Source organism: Passer montanus, unplaced genomic scaffold (assembly GCF_014805655.1).
Source record: "Passer montanus isolate IOZ18808 unplaced genomic scaffold, ASM1480565v1 scaffold3, whole genome shotgun sequence".
NCBI classification, from domain to species: domain Eukaryota; kingdom Metazoa; phylum Chordata; class Aves; order Passeriformes; family Passeridae; genus Passer; species Passer montanus.
Genome location: NW_024367707.1, coordinates 4,483,244 through 4,507,613, shown reverse-complemented (window position 1 = coordinate 4,507,613; position 24,370 = coordinate 4,483,244). Strand labels below are relative to the sequence as shown.

General features: G+C 39.3%; 1 long non-coding RNA gene across 1 annotated transcript in view; it reads right to left on the bottom strand.

The window, feature by feature from the left end:
• Positions 1-220: 220 nt before the first annotated feature.
• Positions 221-24,370, bottom strand: part of LOC120504751 — a 222,994-nt gene continuing 198,844 nt past the window's right edge. Inside the window, exon 9 of the long non-coding RNA XR_005628108.1 lies at positions 221-260. This is a non-coding gene — a long non-coding RNA (uncharacterized LOC120504751). The remainder of the gene's footprint in view (positions 261-24,370) is intronic.

Below are 24,370 nucleotides of genomic sequence, written 5' to 3'. Positions count from 1 at the left end.
AGACAGAACGCAGCAGGGAAACAGAGATGGGGAGACAGGCAGGGGTGGCTGCTGCAGGATTCCCAGTAGGAGACCAGCACAGCTCCCTGTCTGAGCACTTGTTCCCAATGCAAAGACAGGAAAAAATGTGGGTGGGTTTGTAGGTCTCACCCAGGGAGTGTGTAGTAAAACACAACTGTCCTGAAGCAGTAGATGGCATGTTCTCACAGCAACGATATGTCCAACAAAAAGCAATTCTGTAGCAGGCTTTGTTGTGCTGGCTTTAAAAAAGAAAAAAGAAAATTTAGTCATTGGAGAGGAAGCTGGCAAAGCCTGGAGATCAGTGATCACAATCTGATTACATTCAGTGTGGTAAAACAGAGAATAAGGGTTAGTTTTGTCAAACTGAGGGAAATGATGAGAAGTGATTCTTTTCTGACTGGCAATCTTTTTTTTCCTGGCTCCTCAGAGCACTCTTTAGAAACTTATATGAGATGATTAAAAAGCCATGGATGTACAGTTGAAAAGATGTAATATTTTTCTAAAAGCTCCTTTTCGTCCACTAGCAAAATGAAGGTGATAAGTTGAGTAACAACTATTGCAAAGAGAAATGGGAGGAATAGACAGCAGTCAGTGCAAACTCAGGAGAAGGTTTTGGAGCACAGAAAAGTGGAACAGAGATCAGCAGGTAAGGACTTCGGGAAAGATACAACTGAGCATCAGTGTGAATAGTGATATGGAATTAAAACAAGTGTTCTAGGAGAAAAAGAATTCTTAGTGCACTAAATATGCCTGTCATGAAGAAGAATGATGGCACAGCTAGTAATGAAGGAAAACAGCAGAGTTTTCAGTAACTAATAATAGTAAGTTTTTTCCTTTGGAAGGAAACAGAATAGCTTACATATTCATGAAGACACAAGATATGTTTATTATTCAAAAGACACTGAAAAATAAGATGTTATTTCCAACTGCCTGCAATTTTTAAACTAGCTGGCCTGAGCAAGTATCAGCATAAAAGGGTCAGGCAAGGAGATGTGTGACTGATGCATCTACCTTTGGTACTGTTAACTCAGAGTGCTTAACAAAATTCCACACAGTAAATGTTCAGACCTCACCAGCCGCTTGTTGTGGGCAGCTAAGAACACAGCTATTCTGACTTCAACCCCGAATATAAAAATTAATTAATAATTGTCAGTCCAATGAAAGTTTCTCAACACAATTTGACCGCACAAAACTTGGGAAAACAAACCTGATTTCATTCTTCAGTGTGTTTGCTTCCTGTCTGATTGCTGTACTATATATATTAATAATAGATGTAATGGATGTATTTTTATTTTTTTTCATCACACACACATACACACACTCATCCCTGATGAGGAATTGGCACTTTATGATATAAATAACCTTACACTAAACTGTTTTAAGATCTCAAAGGGCAACCCATGAGGGCATCTCTTAAGTGATTCTCACCAAAATTAGTGCCAAGTGATACTCTTCATCATTTCTATTTGTGTTCTAGAAATAAATATAAAATCATTCCTAATACAATTTGGCTTAAGCCAATATACAGAAATTTATCTAATGATGTCTACAGGAACGAGGGCAGAGCACCAACAGAGAATGCTCACAACAGATCACAAGTTGAGTCCAGACCACAGGTTGAGTCCAAATCATTGTGACAGAGCTGAAAGAAATTCTGTGTGTGTTGGAACTGGGGTGCAGGTCATGCAAAGAGACTAAGAACTTCTGTCCCAGCACAAAGCACTTCTAAAATATGTAAGTATGTTAAATGAGAAGCTGAGTATTACTACAGAAGGTAAAAATTCTGGTACCTACATTTTAAAGGCAATTAAAACTATTTGGGATCACAAAAATTATTATATGAAATTAAATCAAAGTAAATTTATTTTAAAATTATTTAAATTTATCACAGTGACAAACTAAGGAGTCTGTTTATCCTGTCAAAGAAAGGACTGGGAAATCACATGAGTTGATTGCCTTTCTGGACAAAGATGCAAAAGGACTCAGTTTTAGCAAAGACCAGCACATGGAGAGGCAATGTTTGAATATTGAGTTCATCCACAGCCAGGTGAGAAATAAAGCACACTTCAAAAAATGACAGGCCTTGACCACTGGAGAAAGACATGGGAGGAATACATTTGATAACCACAAGCCAGGAGTCAGTGGCTTTCTGGAAGCTGGGCTTCAGTTAGCCTGGAGTAACTGGTCTCTAGGCAAGGACAATGGGACAAATATTAAGCTTTTTCATGCAGATCATCAGGCTCCTCATTTAAAGGTTCCCCTCTAATCTTAAATACTAAAACCTGGCAAGAAAAAAGACAAGTGTCACAAGGGTAAATGCTGAAAGTATTAGAGGACATTTTAAACATGTAAATTATAGTGATGATACTGGGGAATCACTCCATCTTTGGTAAATACCAGTATAATTTTGATTCAGCAAAGATCTTAAGCATGGTTATTTTATGTGGGTGGTCAAGTCCTCAATGTTTCAATAGAATTTAAGAATTCTTAGTCTCAATCAAAGTTTTATCTGAATATCTAGGGCTGTGAAATTTATTTTTTCAATATTTCAGGGCATCTTCTGCACAGTTTATCATATGTCACCAATTATAACTTATTTCCACAGTTTTTAAGGAAAGGAGAAACAGACTGAATCACATGTTTATAGTATTCTAAACCTCTCTCTAGCAAAAAAAAAAAATTAAAATAGAGGTTTATCTGAGAGCCAAATAAGATTAATATAATGGTAAGAGATCACACTTGGAAAAGAGGGTTTGTGAATTTACTTGAATTTCTGTAGCATGAAAGAGCATGAGAAAACCTGAAAAATCATACTTAATTTCATGCTGTTTCAATATGCCCCACAGTATGTTCAATGTACAATTTTGCAGAGCCACAAATGCTGTCTTTTTGTCTGTAACAGGCACATTTGGTCTTTGATAAAACTGTTCCTCCATCCTCATCTTCATTCTCAGTTTCTGTATATTGAAACTGATCTGTAATGAGATATTCTTATCAATGGCAGTGGAGGGCACTGGGTCTACTATTTCCTTCCAGAAACACATGGTAAAAGTTTAAAAAGTTTCTCATTTTGGCCTCCAGAGGTCATCAAGACCTTTACCTTGGAGTGCAGTGTGTGCAGAGCGAGGGTGGCTGGAAAAATCTCATTGATAGCTTCAGTGACTCATCAGTCTTGTTATGGCCAGAATAAAAAGTGAAAAGTCTATTCCAGAAATATACCATGTGGAAAATAAGGAGAAAAAGAAAGATATTAAAGGGGATGGGTGGGGAGAAGAGGAGGAGAAGGAGAACAAGAGAGAAGGAGGAGAAGAAGGAAAAGAAGAAGGAGAACGGGAAAAAAAGAAAGAGAGAAAGAAGCCTAATCAATTATATACAGTCTTTAAAATCTGTGTTATATATTTCCTCAGTTATTTTATTTCCAAAGAGTTTTCCATATGTGTGTAGGGAATGCTCATCTGTCACCTGGCACAACACAGGGCAATCTTTGACCATGTGGGAATCAAACTGAGATCTCAAGCAGCCAGACAGAAAGGTCCAGATGTCTTGCAGTCCAGCACTTCACTCATGTGGAGACAAAATGCCAGGCTGTGCAAGTCAGATTATTCCTCTGCCCCAGGGCAGTGACAGAGGAGATGTGAGTGCACCTGTACTTGCAGAACACAGGAGCAGGTGCACTCACATCTGTAGTGGCCACATTGCTCCTGCCACTTCCTCCCTGATGAAGTTGACACAGAAACTGGGGGATGCTGAAGCCCCTCCCCTGCAGCAGGAAAGGCAGATTTTGGCAATAGGTTGTTAAGTCAAAGTCTGGAATCAATAATTACTGGACTCAATTTCTTAGTAGTCTTGTTTGTGAAGTTAATATGTGTGCAAAGTACCAATTTGCCTCTGAGAACTGCCCCAACCTCTTTGGAAATTTGGCAGAATATACTCAGAAAGTCTATTTATTCTTAATTACATTTATTCTTGATTAAGAAATTCCAATAAAGTATTTAACCTGTGATCTTAACATGAAATGTGAAAGTAGTTATTGAGAATGGAAATCTAGTCTGAATCTGCAGAGAACTCAGCAAAGTTTTTAATGTAAAGGATCCAGTAGAATGTATCTATACCATACATAAAGCTTTAAGGCACTATGCCAAATGAAATCCAGGGAATGAGGATACTTATAAATTCAATTTCTTTGCTTCAATGCTCCTCACAATGTCATTCCCAGTTTTGTTACTTAAATTCTTTCTACACCATCTATAGATATCATTCACAAACTGCCTCATACTTCAGCCCTACTAAAAATATCATTCCAAGGGTGTCCCTAGCCCATGTTTCCTCTTCATGCAGACATATTTCTCAATATAACAAAATGAAAGGAGCACTGAAAAAAGCCCCCAAATGTACGATATATAATGTATAGCAAGGAAAATTGCTGGAACTGGAGAGACACTTCCATTGTGTGAAGTCCTGAAGAAAGAACTTCCATTTTTGTACAAGTTTCTGCCCTTCTACCATTCTATGATTTCAACTGCTGCTTAATAAGATGCCTAAAACTTTTTAGCAGGTTTTGAAAAATAATGGGTATGATTTCTACAATAACAGTATCTATTAAAGGTTGCAGGATGTAAAGTGGCGTGATATTACCTTGAGATGATTACATATCTCTCTTTCAACATATTTGTCGGCTTCAATTTTTCTTTTCATTTCAAATTTCTGCCATTTAATTATCAAGGGAGACTGTCACAGAATGGAGAAAATTCCAGGTTTATGCAAACTGCTAGATTCCTTGTGTACACGAGAGGAAAAAGTTAGGGCTGTTTAGATGGAAAGAAATCTCAATAACGTAGAGACAGCAGTGTCTGACACTTCCATGAGAGTGCATTTGTTCCTGTCAAATCTATGAGAACACATTAGCATAGTTCAATTTAGATGACAGGTTTTCTTGGTTGCTTTTATGGACAATTTAGTCTTTTCTCAAATTCAAAAGTGCTTTTAATGTCTTGTGTTGAGGTCTTGTGATCCACGTTTATACGGTTTAGTGGACTGTTTTATATGGTTTAGTGGTGGACTGGGCAGTGCTGGGGTAACAGTTGGACTTTATGGTCACAGAAGACTTTTGCAACATAAATGACTCTATGGTTCTATGGTCAGCAATATTAATAAGGACATCCTGGGTAATTTTTCTTTGGTTTGTGTGAAATTCAGCAGCAAAGAAAAGTGAGCATAAACATATGACACTGTATTTTTTCTCTTATAAAAATGGCAGCATAAGTTATGTTTTAGCTTGTTCCTTTCCCTAGTTTTCAGTCTTTGGGATATTTTGATTGCTTTCTCTTTAAGAAAATTATGAGGGAAACGAGTTCCAGATAAATGGCTCAGAGAAATACTCCTCTTATGAAAAACGTAGAACAAAGATGGGTAAAAGCCTGAAAGACTTGCAGTTCACCTTATCATTAACTTGGATCACAGTAATGGCACTCAATCTCCATGTCCAGGGCAATAGAACACAATAGCAGCCAGGGAAACCCACTGAAATATTTGAGAAGTGGAACTTGATTTTGCACTATGTCAGTGACATGGTGGCATTCTGTCCCATAAATGAGTAACAACATCAAAATTAACTGCTCTGGGTACAGATGCAGCAATGATGCAATTTCTTAAGCACTATGCATATCTAGTATATTCTATCTGATATGAAACTGAAATGTCTCATTTGTATGTTGTAATGCTTTTGTAACAGACCTGAGGGTTTTAGTGGCCACAGAAGATGAAGCCTATAACTTTCTGTAAAATTAATGCATGTGGAATATATAATAACTCTAATAATTTAGAAAATTTTGAAACCTGTGGTATTAATTTATCCTGAAAGGAGTAGTTCCACCAGAATTCAGATGAGTTACTTTCTTGGGGAAACACAAAGGAACTTTCTTTGTCTGAATTTTCTTCTTCACATTCAATTTAATCTGTGATCAAGCAGAGAATGTGTGAAAAGCTGTCTTTGGTGTTCTGCACCACGCTTTACTGTACATGCTTAATGACTTTAGAAGATCTGCCAGAGCAGCTATCAGAGTGACTATCTTGTTAAGTCATCCCTAAAATGCTCTTGTACAACACACTCTTGTTCCTGATAACTTTCATAATGTTTGAGTTGTTTCAATTTATTCATTGAATATAATCTCCCAACAACTAAAGAAGGTGACCCACAAATAAAGCTTTCTGTAGTTCTGTTGCTAAGTGTCTGGAATTTTTTTAAAATGCTAAAAATCAAATTAAAAAGCAACTTGCATTCTGAAAGAGAACACTATGCATAAATGACATCCCTCTGGAACTTATAGATAAGTTAAAATATCCTGAGGAATTCTGTGTTTCTTAATTTAAAATCTTGGTATCTTTTCTTGGAGATTGTACTGACAAGCACATTAGAATTGGGAAGGTGTATTTCATGAGCAATAAACCCCATCATCACAACTTACTGCTGTATCCCAGGCTGATAGTTTAAGAACTCAGTAAAATACTCTGACAGGTTAAATAAGTGGTAATGGCATCATTATAGTGATGGTCCAAGAATGCAAGCGAGGAAAATGTGCAGAGAACAGTACAGGTATGACCACAGCCCTTGGAAGAAGCATTTTAATTTCTCACCTCAGAGGAACATCCTCCCTGCAAGGAGGTCCCTTTTCACCAGCGAGGTGGGGCCACAGGTGCTCTGCAAAGAGCACTCTCAGCAGCACCCCAGGGCTGGCTCTGCACCCCTGACTTTTGGTGACCTGTGGCTGGTGGCTGCCTCGTGCAGGTACCATGGGAGCCAGTGACTGCTGCTCATTTTCAGTGCAGGGTCTAGAGGGATGATGCTGGTGTAAGAGGAGAGAGTGGGGATTAATGGCTTTATGTGGAAGTCAAAAAGTGAAATCAGACTCTCAGTCCCCAAGATTGTGAGGCCACCTATATGCTCCAGGAATTCAGCAGTTACTAATTAATTGAACAACATTATTAAGTTAAATCTTAAACAAATGTTCTCCACCCTACTTAGTCAAAAGATTTTTTTCTTCTGATCAGACTGAAAGGAGATAATTTATGCTGGAAAACCTGACCAATATCACTTCTGTTTACAAACCTTTTTAACCTGTTTTATAGTTATGTTCAAATAATTCTTTATTATATGTTTGTGAATTTGGCTTGTTTTCCTATGACTTGTGTTTCTTCCTGATAATTTCCACACCCACAGAATTACATACTCCAAAACACAAGAAAATAACCAAGAAAATGAAGAGTTTGTTTAAACTACTACATCAAAGTATGTAGCTAACACCTCTTAAGGCAAGGCATTGATAAAATCCATTCAGCAGGTACAAAACAGTAACTCCATCTGTGATCAAAGCATTCTCATGAAGCCCATGATCAAATGAACACAATACTGGGAAATAATAACCCATTCATTGGAAATAAAGTCACTTTTAAAAGGAGAAAATGCATTGTTTGTGTACTTGTAAATTAATGATGCCTTTCTAGGTGCTTACAGAGCCTTTATCTCTAGAAGGGGTAATGTAATTAAAGTTAACTTGTGACCAAAAGCTGAAAATGTTCTTTTGGATGGAAAGGTAAAACAGTAATCTGCAATGTACAAGATATTGAACTGGACAAAAACATTGGCTTCAAAGCTCAAGGACACCTCAGCATCTATAATTAGAAGGGCTCTCAAAGGGCATAGACGGAGTCTTTCAATTGAAGTAGGTGACACTTCTTTTAAAACAGTCCCACAACATGAAAGTCTGAGTTCCTTTTAACCTTTTAAGGAAAGTAAGTGAAAGACACAGCACAGTCAGCTCTGCTTTTGACTTTACCATCTCAAAGCAGATATACCTCAGTAAAAAGTTAAATAGTGCAGCCAATAGATGTATGTGCCTTTTAAATTGTAATTCTGAAGTCCAATACTGACTGAATGAGGTTTCCAACATTAACTTATTAAGGTGCCTGAGCTTTTATAATCTTCCTGGAATTATGTTCTCTCTATTCTTGATTGCAACAATAACGATTTATTTTTTCCCCCTTTCCCCCTAAAAATCCTTGAGATATAACTTCTTCATATCATAAAACTGAGGGACTATGGCAGAAGCTAATCCTGACCTTGGAGGAGGCATTTTACATAAGGAAACATCTTTTTACTTAGAGGAGGGCCCAAGAGAGGTTTTGTTTCCTTTCCAAAGACTAAAGGGTGAGTAATAAACATCAAGTTTTGAATGCTGTGCATAACAAGCAGTATTGGAATGTCATATATTTTTCTCCTTTCCTTAAGTATTCTAAGCTTCTCCTGCATCTGGATAATTGATATTCTCAAGGCAATACCTCTCTGTATGATTCAGACATTGGAAGTATCCATGAGTCTGTAATGGGGACTTCATCTTCACGCAATACAGTGAAATAGCATGACTTCAAAAGTTCATTATTTTGATTATTTAAGTATCATCCCACTATTATCTTTAGTACAGCTGCTGTGGTACAAGAAACACATTTCTTGGCTCTAAAGGACATATTATTCTATCAGTTTAATCTGAACCAAGTTGCTGCAAAACCAGAGTGAAACCCTACCTCACTTTCAGGAGGCAGACTGATGTTAAAGCATACAATAGATAAAACAGTTTTATTATTAAACTGTTGCTATTCTTCTATTAATTAAACTGACACTGTGAACTTAATATAATAATTTCTGTTGACTTTATATATTAGTCCTGTTTGTAGTTTGTACATCATGCTGCAGCACACTGATGGGACACCGGCAGCTTTGGCTAGCATCCAGGAGACTGCAGTCTTTAGAAAATGTTTTTCTTAGTATGAATCAACGTGAAAGAGATTTTATCTAGAATGGTAGAAACTCTGAAGGGGCGGTGATGTATCCCCAATTGTCTGAGTGTGTGTGCAAAGCAAGGCTTCTGGGAAAAAAGTAAAACCAGTCTTGGGCAAGGCAGGCAGGCTTTTGGCACAGCAGCCCCTCCTTTGGGAGCACTGGCTCCTCTTCAAGTCTGAAATAGAAGCCACAACCCAGCTGCTATTTAAAGGCTGAGAGCAATTGCTCTGAATTGAGTTTAATTCCATCCATCAATTAGACAAATCTGAAAGGAAATGCAATTGGTACCTGGGGAACAGAGCAGGATTTTAGCAAGGAAAGAAGTAATAAGGTCACTGTCTCCCATGGGACAGAGAAAGACCACTGACTACCACCTGTGGAACATGCAGATGCAGACTGAAATAAATGAAATTCTAGCAATTATCAGATCATGCTAATATTGAACTGTACCACATAGAAATCACTTGAATCAGCATATGATTAGCAAACAAACTATTTTATTTGTGTAATGCAAGAAGGGGTTTCTATGATTCTAGGGAGGTGGCTAAATCTCTCCCTTCTTTTCCAACCAGTTGTGGACAGACAGATTTAACCCTCATTATCCAAGTTATTAGAAATATATTATTTTTTTTTATCTACACCCATGCTATAGGGACAACATTTAATTATCCCCATCAGCCAGAAATCCATCTGGATTTCAGCTACATCAGTACAAATGTCTGCCCAGGTGTTAGGATGATGCAAAGAGGTGCTGGCTGGGGTTTGGTTTCTTGGTGCCAGGCAATGAGAAGGAAGCCCTCAATCTCAGCCAGATCAGCCCAGATCCAGGGTTGGATCTCATGAGGCATTTACTGCCATGCTCAAAGTTGCAAATGATGGACTGAAGGTGAGATGCAGAAAGCATGGTCCCTCTGAAGACTCTAAAACAAGGACAACAACCCCTGACAAGTCTTGGGACTCTGTCACAGAATGGACAGAGTTGGTAACATATTATGCAGCTGGAGAAAAATTTGTCAGACTTCAGCTTACACCAGCTTGAGATATTTCTGAACACAGACCTCCTGCATTAGGTCATTCCACATTCACCACAACAGCAGTATATAAAGTCTGGATGATTTTACAAATCAGTTTGAAATTATGTTGCAGTAATTAAATGGGTAGGAAAAAAGGTAACAATGTGAAATTAAGTTTTTGTTCTGAGAAAGTAAAAGTAAGGTACTGATGAAACCACTGTTCACTTTTGCACACAGGTCTTTTTTCATTCACAGACAAGGAAATTCTTTAGAGCAGGAAACTATGAAGAGAAAATGAAAAACACACTAGGCCAGATTTAAAATTCAATTTTAATTGCAGAAATATCTTCTTTAATTGTAGAAATAGCCTGAATTCTGAGGACAAGTAGTATGATCTATCTTTTGCTCAAATTAGTTAAATTCAAAAAAGAGGTGATTAAAGGCACGTGTGAATTAGTCCTTAGACTCTTTAAGAACATTCCTTGGCTGTGCTGCAAAGGAACAAAGCATTTTTTATGGATTTGAAATGACACCAAGTCCCAAGATGTCACATGAAGAGAACTTTAATAGTTTGGATGACTCCTGGTTCAGCAAGAAAATTGGCCAGGGTCATTACAGGTGGTGTGGACAAAATATTAGACAGGAGAAACAGATCATGCCTTGCCAGTGATTTACACAACTATTTGTTAGCAGAGTGAATTCATGGGGTTTTTTTCTTCATTCTGGAAAGGTTATAAACAACCCCAGTGCAAATACAACCTTGACAAATTTATTCTGAAAAGCAGTGGGCTTAACAAGCTAACTGTGGTAACAGGTCATATCCCTAACCATGCCAGAGATGCCTTTCTGCAGCTTCTTCCATTATCCATCTGTCAAAAAAGCAGGAGCCCTCAGCTTTTTGAGAGACAGATACAGAACTCTTACTTTCACCAGCAGTAGCAATAAGCAGTGGAAGAACTTTCTCTGGATCCTCCCTAAGCACTTCTCTCCCTTACTTTTCCTGAACACTGTGTTAAGAAAGAGCAACCACACAGAGGAACACGCTTGTTTCAAGATGGTTAGAGAAACTGGACCTGAGGATGTTTTTCCAGAGATTGACCATTAACCAGACCTTGTCCCACCACTGGTTATGCTAAAAGGTCAGAGAAGGACTAACAATGCCTCCACCATCATCATCCTGGGACCTCATCCAAGGAATGCTCTATGGGCAGGAGCAGAGGCCAGGATGCTGTGACCTCCAACCTCTGTGTCACCCAGGCAGGCTCTGTGCCAGGAGCAGAGGTCAGGCAGAACCAGCTTCTTGCTGCTGAAGGGAGTCTTGCCAGGAATTTCAGCAGCAGCTTTCAAGAAGGATGCCAACGAACACATCTGAATACCAATGATTTCCAGGGCCAGTGACTCACTCCAAGGATGGGCATCCTGGTGTGAAGAGCTGTGGCACCAGCCCCAGGAAACCAACGCCTGCCTGGGGCACTGCAGGCTTGGGTTGTATTTATGCAGCTGCTGAAATCACTGTGCTGGGGATACCCACACCATTTGTTCAGGCTGACTTGTTAAAGCAATTTTCTGCTTCTGACAGCACTCCTGAGTGATCATGGGAACCCAGTGCCACCATGTGGCACCTTGGCCAGGGAGCCACACTGGTGACTTCCGTAGACACGTGGTGGACAGATGGAGATCCCCACGGCTCTGTCATTGTACATGGGGGAGGAAGGGAAGGTCCCCCTGGCCTCCCTCCTCTTCTCCTGCCAGCCCCTTTTATCCAATAAATCTGAATTTCCAGTGGCAGCTGGGTCCCCACCCTCTGTCTGTCTGCTGAGGTGCACCTCTATCCTCACCAGACCCTACAGATCCTGATGTGGTCTCCAGAGACACAGATCAGTTACCATGAGCTCTCCTGGAAGAGGGTAATGAATAATGTTTCCCTGCAGGCAACACACTCTGAATTTTAGCCCTTTGCTTGTCTTTAGCACAAGAGAAGCAGAAGCCACTTGCATTTTATTTATTCTTCCTAAACTCATTCTTGGGAATAGCTGAGGAATTATGGTTGAAATATTTCAAAAAACCCTACCCAAGGCAGAGGTAAGCGTGGCAAATTTCAGCTTGAGCAGTTCTGTGTAGTGATAAAGCAAAGAAAATAGAGCTAATGGCAAATACGAAACAGCCTCAGCCACAGGCAATTTTACTAGCTCCAGCAGGAATGTGTGGTGTTTTTCCCATAAATACTGCATTGAAGTGCTGTATCTCTCACTCTGCTTCTGTTCAGCTAGCAGCAAAACCCTAAGCAAACTTCTCTGTATGCACAACCCTAATTGAAAACAAAGTAAATTAAATGAATTCCAAGGTGCCAAAAATAGCTACTAGTTATTTTGCACTAAAAATACCAATATTTTATCAGTTTTTAATAACTGTGTTTCCCTGCTGTTTGCAATGACAAGAAGTTTCTTCCAGTAACAACACAGTTCTTCGCATGAAATTATTCAGCAGGCCTCAAATGAGCAATATATTAAAAACATGCTACACAAAATTACTGAAATGTAATTGTGCTGCAAAGAAACAGATATAAAGGAGGGTCTATTTCAATTTCCATTTGGTGACTTTACCTTAATCTCATTTCCAGTGAAACGCTTTTGCAAGGGGTTTCCATTCAATAACTTTCATCATCACTGACAAATAGAAAGCAAGATATAGTGTTGGGTAGCATGAAAGAATTTTTAGGGAATATATTATACACATTTATCTTCTTTTATGCTTGTAATTTATAAAAATAATTTGTGATTTTTTTTTTTAGCCTCTTCATTACCTGAAACAAATATTTAAACCATTTATGAAATTGCTCTGCATCTCTGAACGCAATTATCCTGAATGTGCAATTAGTCTTTTCAGGTAAAATATCATCATATAATGATGATAGTTTATCTGTGATGAAGTTTATCTAGAATAGTTCTATTCAAATATTTTTTGAAAAGCTAAATTTCTACATAAAAAATGAAAGGCTGCTTCTTCAGCTGGCCTATATTCTCACTCCAGTGTCTTGATTTGTGGCACACTTCTCGTGGCCTTACATTCTATGGCATTTGTCAACAAAACAAGAGTTAACAACATTTTCCTCATGCAGCTATTGAGTAACAAAATTCTTAGGTTTCATTTGCAGTGAAAGCAGAGAAAGCAGTGCTGTTGTTGAGCCTGCACTGACGTGCTCCCAGCTGGGGCCACTGAGCCACTTGCTCAGGGTTCTCCCCCCACAGGGCTCCCAGCACAGGGCAGGCTTTCAGTACTTGGTCTGGGTGGGGAAGGGGTCTTTTTCAGGAGTTTGTAAATTATTAGAATCACCATCCTAGGGGTTATTCAAATCTGTCTTTAACACTGTAGGGAAAAGAGTTTCTTTTGGTTGCTGTTGAACAGAAAGAGAAAAAATGATCAAGAGTGTGGAAAGGTTTTGCGGTGACAAAGAATTTCCAGAGATTTCAGAGAACTTTAAAGAAAGAATAAATTATTTCTGGTTTATTAATATTCCTCAGATGCTTGTTAAATGTCAATTCAGCCCCAAACTGTCTTTCTCCTTCATGGTACTCTGCCTTATTCAGAGGCCAAATGATCTTATTATTGAGCCTGGTGAGCCCACATCACACAAGAGAATGGAGACTTATGCAACCCCATGTGGTAACATGCTGATGGAGAAACAGCTTTTATGCCAAAATCATTCTTACAGAACTTGCCCATCCAATTCTAATTAGAAGTTGGAAAATTTTAATGAAAGAAAACCATGAATATTTTAAAGACAATAGTCTGCTGGTAAAGCATTTAAATTCAGCTCTTCTGCTTCTCTTTTTTGCCTACATCCAGCCTTTGCCAGTGCTCCTCTTGGGGGACTCAGAGATGCACAAATTGTAGTCTCTCCTCCAAACACTGGCTCTGATTTCCTCCCAGCCACCTGTGGTCAAAAGACTTACTGGAGAGAAAAGCTCCTTCTTGCAGAACAGTATTTGTGAGGTCTTGCCAGAACAACCCAGCTTATCCCTCACCAATCCATAGTCACTGGCATGGATTTCTAGTGAGTTGTTGCTGCCAAAATAATCTGAAATGGTGGCTTACATCTAGAGCTACACAAAAAAATTTCACTTCAGTGACAATGCCCCTAGTTTTGTTGGTCATTTCCACGGTAAATTTTATTTATCATTCCATGGTAAATACTATGCAGCATGGCTAGAGTTTGCAGTCGTGATCCAACCTTGTTTTCCTAGGCAATATGAAGGTGTAAGGCTGAAACTCCAAGTACACAGACATGTTGGACAGCTCAAGGCACAGGTAGCAGCTAGGGAGATTTATTAACTTGGCTCAATATGGTAGGCACCTAACTTCCATACAAATTGCAAAAGTTAGGTACTTAGCCTGTTTGGCTGTTTTGATTTACACTCATCAATGCGTACCTACACTGGCAGGTCTCTAAATACCTTTAAAACCTACTCCATTAAACCATAAATCTCCTTACAACCACTTGAACTTTCTTTGTGCTAGGACTGAAGGATATGTAGGCATCTGTCTGCCCCCTCACCCTTTGAAAGCCATGTGGAACAATACATATCTCATTCTGTAGCCTTGAGAGCCTGGGCTCTTGCACACAAATCAGGTCAGAAGCTGGAGCCTCTTTATTAAACATATCTGGATTTTTTTTCAGTTAAAGAAAGCAGACTACAAAAATTACGCTGCTATTCTGACACACTAGCAGAAAATTAGCTTGAATGCACAGACATACCTAATTATAAATAAAGCCAAGAAAGAATGAAGATTGCATTAAACACCAAAGTGATCATGAGAAGTAACAGTGAGCTTTTTTAGGCTCTTTTAATAATGTTTTCCCCTTCTAGTTTCCATTTGTTAATTTAAAACAAGTGTGTATTTTCCCCACTTGACTTTTTTTAGCTCTAATGGTCACCATGGTTATCACAAAGACAATATAAGTGTTAGAAATGCACAAAATTGACTTCTAGTGGTTCATTCTTGAAAATACTTTAAACTCCTGAAGCCTGTGGATAAAAAAGCTGGTTAAAGAAACCTCTCTGCTCATTTATTTCATAGATCTCTTCATCTAGATGGTTAAAACTGGGCACATTCCTGATAGATAGGAATCTGCATCTGGCCCTTAAACTGCCTGTTTTACACCAAAGAGTCATTGTGGGTTGCAAACAAGAGAAGTTATAATCCTGGGAATGAGCCTAGGACTCTCTCCTCCTCAGTCAGTACTTGTATCAAGCAGTTCCTTACAGAGGTAAGAATTTATCACTTCTGCCCTCTTCAGATATACCTAATTTCCATTCGCTTTTTCTCCACTGGCCTCCAAAAGTGCCCAGCTGTCCCTCTGTTCAAACATGGCAACCTGAATATTTCCTTTAGGAGAACTCCTTCACAAGAAATCAGTAATTAAAGGTGCAAGATTTACTTTCACCTCTTTTAAGATTTATCCTTAGCTGGTAGTTCTAACCCTTGTGCAGATCCTGCTGGCAGTGCTTTCCTCTCCTCCTCCTCCCCTGCCTGCCTCCAGCTCTGCCCCATTGCCATCCACACCTGTGTTCTCAGGCAGCACAGGCAGCAGCAGGACTTCCAGAGGGGGAAACAAGCCTGCTCAAATCATCCCCTCCGTGGGTATTCCCTGTTAGACTCCTTGCAGCTCTCCAAACTAATCCCTGATTGCTGCCTTTGCTTTTATTTTTTGTTAACAAAAACCATTAAGCTGGGAACACTGAAATCCCCACTGAGCCCTTTCCTTTTCCAGGCTGCCATATACAGCGTGGCACAGCTGTAATGAAAGTCTCAGAAACACAAAATCAAGCCAATGTAGTAAATTCCCACTGGAAATGATCACCAACATCTATAAAGTTCAACATTATCCTCTGTCTAATATAAAATCCCTTGGCAGAAATGATGTAAACTTGCCTTCACTGAATGTGTTAGTGGAGATGGAGTCTATTTATTATTGCTAATAAATAGTCTGTAAATACTCCATAGGCTTCCTGCATCTGAAATTAACAAAGGAAATGGAAAATTAAAGGAAAAGGAAGAGGCAAGGAAAATGAAGAAAAAGAGGAAAGAATAAAGTGTTTTTGTGTTTTATTCAGGTGTCTGGTTTTTGGGGTTTTTTACTCTCTCAAGACAAAGTAGGAACTGTACAATTACAAAGTCATTTTCTGTGCATCTTGCTAGAGGTGACATCAGATGAACTCCAACTTTTAGACCCAGCTGAGAGTTCATGCAGGCAAGGCCTTCAAGTTATGTGGCTTCAATTGCTGCCCTTTTGGCTTTCATGTGATCATGGCCAAGTCACTTAATTATGTGTTTCAGCCTTGTTTTTGCTCTGATAGTGATAGCTAAAGCCAATTGGTTTTGGCAACTATGCTGATTGACAGCAAAATCTGAAGATTTCTCAAAAATTATTGTTTTCCTGTTTGCTTTTGGAGGCAATAGAGATAAGGCAGAATTTTCTGCCAGGAAAAATCCAACATACAGACTCAGAGCAGATGACATTAACCAATCTGCTAGTAAAGCTTTGACCCAATTTATGGGAAGAGCAATCCCTTGAGACTCCCATGGGTGCTGTTGCCCAGGAGTGAACATCCCTGCAGACACAGCCTGAGGAGCTGTGATTCCAGCAGTGGCCTGAGCACACACAGGGCTCCAGGGAACTGAGGCTGACAAAGGGATTCACGTGACCATCTCCTTTGCAGGCGTAAAAAGGAAATTTTCCAAATTCACACAAGTTTAGTGTCATCAGAATTTGTCGTGCTGTTTGATATTCTTGCCCAAAATAAAAGGGACACAGAAACATATAATTTCCAAAGAGAAGAAAATATTTTGCTTTTTCTCCCAATTTTCTCTTTTATAGTTTACTTCCTCTCTGCTTGTCTGACACCTGCAAAACTAGGCTTGCTAAGGAATGTCCTAATCCTGCATGTTATAGCATAGCAATGATGAAGGAAGGAGGGAGGGAGGGAGGGAGGGAAGGAAGGAAGGAAGGAAGGAAGGAAGGAAGGAAGGAAGGAAGGAAGGAAGGAAGGAAGGAAGGAAGGAAGGAAGGAGGAATTACCCAAGTATTGAGTTTATCTCAAAAGAGACATTAAAATTTAGAAAATCCAGGTGTATGGAACTAGCATATACTGCCTTAATTGAAACCCAGAAACATTCCAATTGCTAGAAAATGCTAATAAGCAAAACTACTGATTCATTAAGTGAACATTTTACTAAATCACAGGCATTTAATTTCCTCTTGTGCATTTAAATAACATGCATTGCCTGAAAATAAAGCACCAAAAGAAATGTGAAGATTCTGTTTACCAAAAAAATAATTGTTTTGAAAATTAGAGTTTCTTCAAAATGATATTTTAAAACATTATCCATCAGCTAAGCTCAGAGAAAGCACATAATTTGGCACTAATTTGCCTCTAGTTTGAAACAGAGGGCACATTTCAGTGAAATGTCTTGAGTAACCTTAGCAAGGGAATTTAAAGGAGCTCCTCATCTGACTAAGAGGATGGAAAGATCTGGCACTTTGGAAATCCCAGCAATGCAATATCCTTATATTTCTAATGAGAGCAACTTCATTAATGCATTTTTTTAAAGAACTTTAAGTGATTAACTGGTAATTAACCAGCGAAATTGATTTTGATTTCAGACCATCAGCCCACACATTTTTAGGGCCATTTGACTTAGAAACAGAAAACTTCTCTGCAATTCAGAGAAGTGGACTTGTGGAACAGAATTAAGATATTTTGCTTAGAATTACTCTGGAAGGTTTATATTAGTTATCTATGTTGGATAGGACCTCCACTTTATTCCCCTGACTGGACAATTGGAATATTCCTGGTCTTCCCACTAAAACACCAGACTGGCCCTTGAGGTAAACTAAACTCCCAGTCAGCCTGAGAATTTCCTCAGGACAAGTCATTCATGCTAAAGGACACCCTCATTTCTTATCTTTCTTTCCGCCTGAAAAGCTGTGGCAGTGACTCTCCCCCATGCAGCCCTGGGGGCTGCTCAGACCCTGCAGGGAGACACCCCCAGTTCATCAAGGCCAAGCATTCAGAATTCACCTAATGGGACTCTTCAAAGGGCTCAGGGCAGCTGTGAGCTGGCACTCCCTGTTTGCTAAGCAGCCTTTCCTCTCCTCTGCCCACAAAGCCATGATTGTGCTGGCCCTGCTTTATTAAGAAAATTGGGTTATTAATTTGTGGGGAAATGGATGCCCCAAGAATATTGGTACAGACAACAGAAATCACTGACAAGCTTCTGAGGAATCAAGTCTGTGTTTGGGCTGTGACTGAAGGCCCACAGAAATGAATGGACCAAAAAACTTCAAAAGAGAACATCTAAGTGGTCACATTCAGTGCTTCAATGAATTTTTTAAATTCATTGAAGATACAGAAACTGTTACACATTATTTCCCAACAAATGGAAGTTCAGCTCTTAATCTTTTTACAAAACAATACAAGCAACAACTTTGGTGAAGCTATATCAACAACTGAAAGAAAACTCCAGTGAGGATAAGTCCTTTGCTTTAGCAGAGAATGGGCAATAAGTACAGCCTTGTGAACTGTGTAAAAGTTTTATTGTGCTGGACACTGGTAAAAGTCTAGCAAAAGCAAAGGAAAAAAACATGAAACGGCACAGACATCTCAACCGTGCCAGGCTTATAGCATAGTATATATAGCTTGTAACTTATATTTCAGCAATATAAAAATATATTTAATCAAATCTACTGAGAACTGTTTTAGGAAGGAATGCTGTGTTTCTTCTGACTCTACTCTTCAGCTGAGTATTTTGCTTCCATAGGTCACCTCCATACACAAGAAGCAACTGCTTTTTTACAACCTTTACTCAAATTCTTTTCCATCCATTATAATTATAAAATAAGTTAAATTTCTTTCTTTTAGATTCTCAGAAGATTATTTGCATCTCCTGAATAGGAATTGATTGCATCTATGATGACAGGCTGCTTCAAGGACACTGAAGCACACATGTGACATCCACAGGGACCATCCCCATTTCCCAGGAAGGCTGGCATAATTTCCTCAGTCATCCTCATTTTCACTTTACTATTTCCCCATGCTTTCTCAAAAATGAGGGTGTCTCAACCATCTTGCTGAAAAACAAATCTTATAGATCTAGGTTTTTCTTAATTTTCTGTAAACAGTCATTCCCACCTGCTCTGTTTGCTGTTCTGCTGGACGATGCCATCCCTGCAAGTGAGCTGAAGTGCTTCAGCTCCATTAGAACAATTTCTGTCATACACAGGATCTGAAATATGAATTCTATTTAATCAGAATTAAATACTTGCTGCAATCTCTCCTACTCCTTCACAACAACAAACAAAATAAAACAAAGCAACAACAACAAAAACCCAAACCACACAAACCTACAAGAAAAAGCCACAGTACCTGAGCATCTACTTGCACAGCCCTGTCATCAGCTACTTTAAGGCAGTGTCATTCACCTAGGATAACTCCAGATCTATCAGGCAAATTCGGCTGCCCAAATATTTCTCTGCATGATTCTGAATATTTCATCCACATTATAAGCAAAACGCTTGCTTTTAATATTGACCTTTGTAATTTGACTTCTGTTCACTGTAAGTTCAAAACTGCTCCTTAGTTCGGGTAGGGAATTGCTTTTCCAAAGCAATATACCCCGAGGCACACCAAAGTAACAAGGGAATTCAGCTGGCATGCTCCTCTCTGCACTCCTCGCTTGCCAACAGGAGTCAACAAAGTGCTGCTGCCAGGAGCCCACTTGGGATGAGCCACCTCTAGCAGCAAAGCCCAAATTTATGGGAGTGCTGCTGCCTATGGACTGCAAAGCTTTTCTGTGTGTCCTGGAGCACCCAGAGTTTTGTCCCCTCCCTGGCAGTGCTCCAGGACAGGCTGGATGCAGCTTTGAGCAGCCTGTTCTTGTGGAAAGTGTCCCTGCAGATGGCAGGGGGGGTTGGAACTACCTGATCTTTAAGGTGCACTCCACCCCAAATGCCTCAATGCTTCTGTGATGTTCTGAAGGCTGTAGGTCCCTCTGACATTCTCAGAGCCTTGGGTTGCTCTTCTTTCCATGGGTGACGCAACTCAGCAAGGAGCCCACACTTCCAAAGCATCAAGGTAGAAGGCTCTTGTACTTGGGAAAACAGGAATAATATTGCTTGCCCACCTGACAGACATGTACCCACCTGGAGAATCCTTTTATTATGCCTGGCCCATGAAGATTCAACAGGTGAGAATTTCTCTAAGAGATTAAAGAATATGGTTTTGGGCCAAAGAGTGATCAAAATTAAATCACGGAAGTTTTATTAATTCTCATTCTATCTAAAAAAAGCCCAAATCTAAACAGACAACAAAAACCACAGAAAACAATTTCTTATACGAATAATTTAATAAATGTAAAAGATTATATTTGTGCTTAGCAAACACCCAAACACTGAGGAGTAGGCATATTTTTACCTACTGACCAGGAACCCTACGTCTGTTTAGGGCCCAGAGAGGATCTAACTTCACATTGCTGATGAAAGGGTAAAAAAATCTGAGGATAAAATGAACACACATAAAGTGGGGAATGGGATTTAAGTGTTAAAGTCAAATTCAGAGTCTTGCCCTTTCAAACAAGTTGCATTTGTGGAAAAAAAAATACATCTCAATACTTGGTTCACACAGAATTCAGTAGGTTTCTACAGATATATATGGGGACCTGCTTACATAAACTCCTGTGAAGAACATGAACACAGAATAATAAGAATACCAGATTTCTATTCTTAGTATTGAATCACTAATAATGAAGGAAATCAGTGCAGTGCAATTCCTTTTTCAAATACAATTCACTGGTGTCAACAAACACAATTCCAAACTCACCATGATTTTTTCTGCCCAAGGCTGTGTGAGGAGAGACAACATCTATTTTTATTCCATGTACAATTCTTAAAAGCAACACTGTAATTGAATGGTTCAGAAATACTGGATCTTGGAGCAGTTTTTTTTTTCCCAGTGTTCCAGAATAATACTTCAAAATCCCAACAGAATGTCTCCATAAAAATGTAAGGATCCCATTATGTATGGCATCAGTAAAAATCTATGGTCTAATAGTCTCTGTGCTCTCCAACAGGAGCTTTCCTGATTTATTTGCTCTGGAAGTTGTCTCTGCTTCCAGTAGACTCCCCTTCTCTGGCACATGGTTCCAAGGTGGCATTAAAGCAGCAAACATCAGGAAACTACTTCTACTGCTTCCCCATCCTCTGCTCAGCCTCCCAACACCATGCAAGCAGCCATTCAAGCTCCTTGCTGCTCCTCTGGCTCCTCCTGTCTCTCCTGTTGGGATGTGTCACGAGGATGTGCAGATCCCAGGGAACTTCCAGCCCTCATCATCAGGCTCTCACAAAGATCCTCACACTACAGCTCTTGGCAAAGCCCAGCTAGCCCTAAAAAAGAGCCCAATAGACAACTTCTTTTGACAGCTTTTGAAGGTATCTGACTTTTTTACTGGCTTTTTTCCCTTCTGTCTTTAATAACTTCACCTTCTAATTAGGTCCCATGAAGATACATCTTCTCATTTAAGTTAAAAGGTTCATTGACCCTCTGGCATACTGCTATAACCCAGTAACCTGTGAGCACAGTAATTAGGACATTATAAAACACTGAGTTGATCTGCACACTTCACATTCAGAGGAAGAGACGTGTGCTGTGTTGCAAAAAGAGCTGGCTGAAGCAGGGGAAGCCCAAAGTGAAGGAAAAATTAATAATTTAGGAAAGAAAGTTGGGATTATTCACAGGAAGAAGAGATTGATTGGAGCAACAAACTTCAAGGAGAGTTGCTAAGGGCAGCACTCAATTTGCTTCGAGAAAGCTCCAGGAGCAGTAAAGAACAAAAAGAGAGGAAAAGGCAGGAAAGGGAAGGGCAGCAATCACTCATTGACTTCTGTAACAGCTTCCCACTGCAGCAGACTCACAGTAACAGAGCACATAAGAAACTAGCCAAGAGTCAGCTCTTGTCACTTGCTGCTCCTGGTGTGACCTGTGAGATGCTGATGGTCCCAAATTGTCTTCACTGCATTCGTACAAACAGTCCTGTAGCTTCACAAGGATGTTCATGCAAATTCAAGAGGCACAATTTAATCATCAAGGAAATCACAGCACCTTTCCTAAAGTGTTTTCCTTGTGAAGGCAACTGCCTCATTCTATTCTTATTTACTACTACATTATTTTTCAGCCAATAAAAGTAGAATGTGTCAAAACGCCTGACAGCACCAAACACCAAGAGACAGATGAAACTGCAGATACAAGCCGTTGCTATTCATCACTGCGGGTACGAAGCAGGATTTCAAGCACTTGTTTCAGGCATCCCTGAAAGTAATGGTTTATGAACCACATCCTGGGCTTTTTAATCATCACAGATATACTGCCTTCAACAGGAGTGCACTGCTAAATATACAGGTCTGATGCCCAACATGATACTCTAAAACAAGTGTATCAGGCTTAGATCTATGTCAAAAGAAAAAACGCATTAAGAGTGTACATGGAACTGTACTTGTACCAATGAAGAATGTAGCTCATTAAATTGCTAGATTTAATTACAAGATTGTTAACATTGCAGAGATATCTGAAAAAATCCTTTGGATCATCCTGGATTATCTCTTCAGCTATTCCTCTTACATAATTTTTAATTTCCTTGGCTGTTAATCCTGTTATGGAGGAGGTTTTGAACAAACACTCTAATTTTTGCAAATTGATTTCCATGATAGCCCTTTTTCATTGTGCCCCTTCACTGTTCAAGCTCTGCAATAATATTATGTAATGGAGCCCACACATCACCCTTCCCTCTTTTATAATACAGTCACATCACACCATGTACTTTTACAGGCACCTCAGAAAAATGATTTGCTGGTTCCAAAACCCACACACAATTCTTTTTTTTTTCCTTTTTTTTTGCACAGAGATCCTGATTTGCTTCTTCAACATCAGTTATTTATCCCTGTAGCAGCCTGAAAAAATAGGCAACGTTAGTCACTCCTGTAAATCCTGAATAAGCGATGTTAACGATTACAGTTTACAAAACTGTTACTGCAGGAGACACCTCAAAGTTCATCAATGAAATAAAGTGTGCCTTAAAGTCTAGTGCTATTCCTATTAATCAAAGCTTTCCTACTTTATAGAAGCAGGCACACTTTGAGAGTATGTGTGTCTGGGGAGCTCAGCTTGCTGTAATTCCATAAACATTCATCTTCCCTGCAGAGTCGTGAAGGGACTCAATCAGGTATGATATAACCTGGAGTGAAAATGCTGGGGTGCAGCTCAGTGACTGAGGGACACACCTTCTACCTCACCAGATGTGTGCCTGTGAAACTGGTCCCTTAAAGCCCTGCATTTCTTGTTTGTCCAGGAGAAAGAGGAAAGGCCATGGTGATGCACAGGCAAACTTCAGTTCCTGTTTAAAAAAAACTTTTCTCCCTATTTTTGACTTTTTAAAAAAAATTCTCCATTTTATTTGAAGATATAACACTACTGTATCCACAGTGCACCTAACAGTTTGAAAGGAAGGAGTTTCTGGAAGAAACAGCAATCCCAGCTTTACTTGGTATCTGACCATATTCTTTCTCTCAAGTATCATATTCATCAACCATGCTTTGATTTCACAATAGAAGAAAATTTTCCCCTAGATGGTCAGCATGAGATCTAGGTAAGAGTGGGATGGTAATTTTGGCATTTGATTGTTTAAAATGGACTTTATACCAATGATAAACAAACCTCAAAGGACACATTTCAGTCAAAGGCAATGTTTGTTTGTGTAGATTTCAGGACTCCATCTCTCTCCAACAGGCTGCTACCCAGCCTTTCCACAATCAGCATAGGAACTCACTAATGTTCCCATTTAGTTTCTGTATTTTCCTTGTTGTGAACCAAAGAGGTTCAAGGGAAGCTTTAGAAAAATCTTCCATAAGAGATTATGCAATGAAAGACAAACGTGATCTCCAAACACTATGAAAAATTTTGCAAATAATTGTAACTATATGAGCCAACTCTCATCTAAGCTGTCAGAAAAGATTGGGAAGCACTTGCAAAGGACTAAGGGCATTTGGAAGCATGTCAGAAGAATCAAATAAGGAAAAAGAATTGTGTGGGTCTTTGAAGGTGATGGCACAGAGAAGAAAAGAATGGAGAGGAGAAGACAGCATAAATAATGTTTCAAAGCTGGAAGTGTCATAATCAGGTCAAAAAGGAAAAAAAGATGGCTTTAGCAATCTGTGTGCTTATGGCTTCAACGGAGATCAGAGAGCGTGTGTTGTCACAGACAAGGAAGGATGTAAAGGGATCTGGAGAAGGAGATGTAAAATTGTTTCAGTCCAAGTTTTCTCACTGTAGAGCTCAAAACCTCCGTGTCCTAGCCTTACTTGAGAGCGTCACTATCAAAATACAAGCAGCATTCATAACCATTTCTGCTCCTCCTTTTATCCAATCTCACATTTCACAGTTTAATAAGTTAC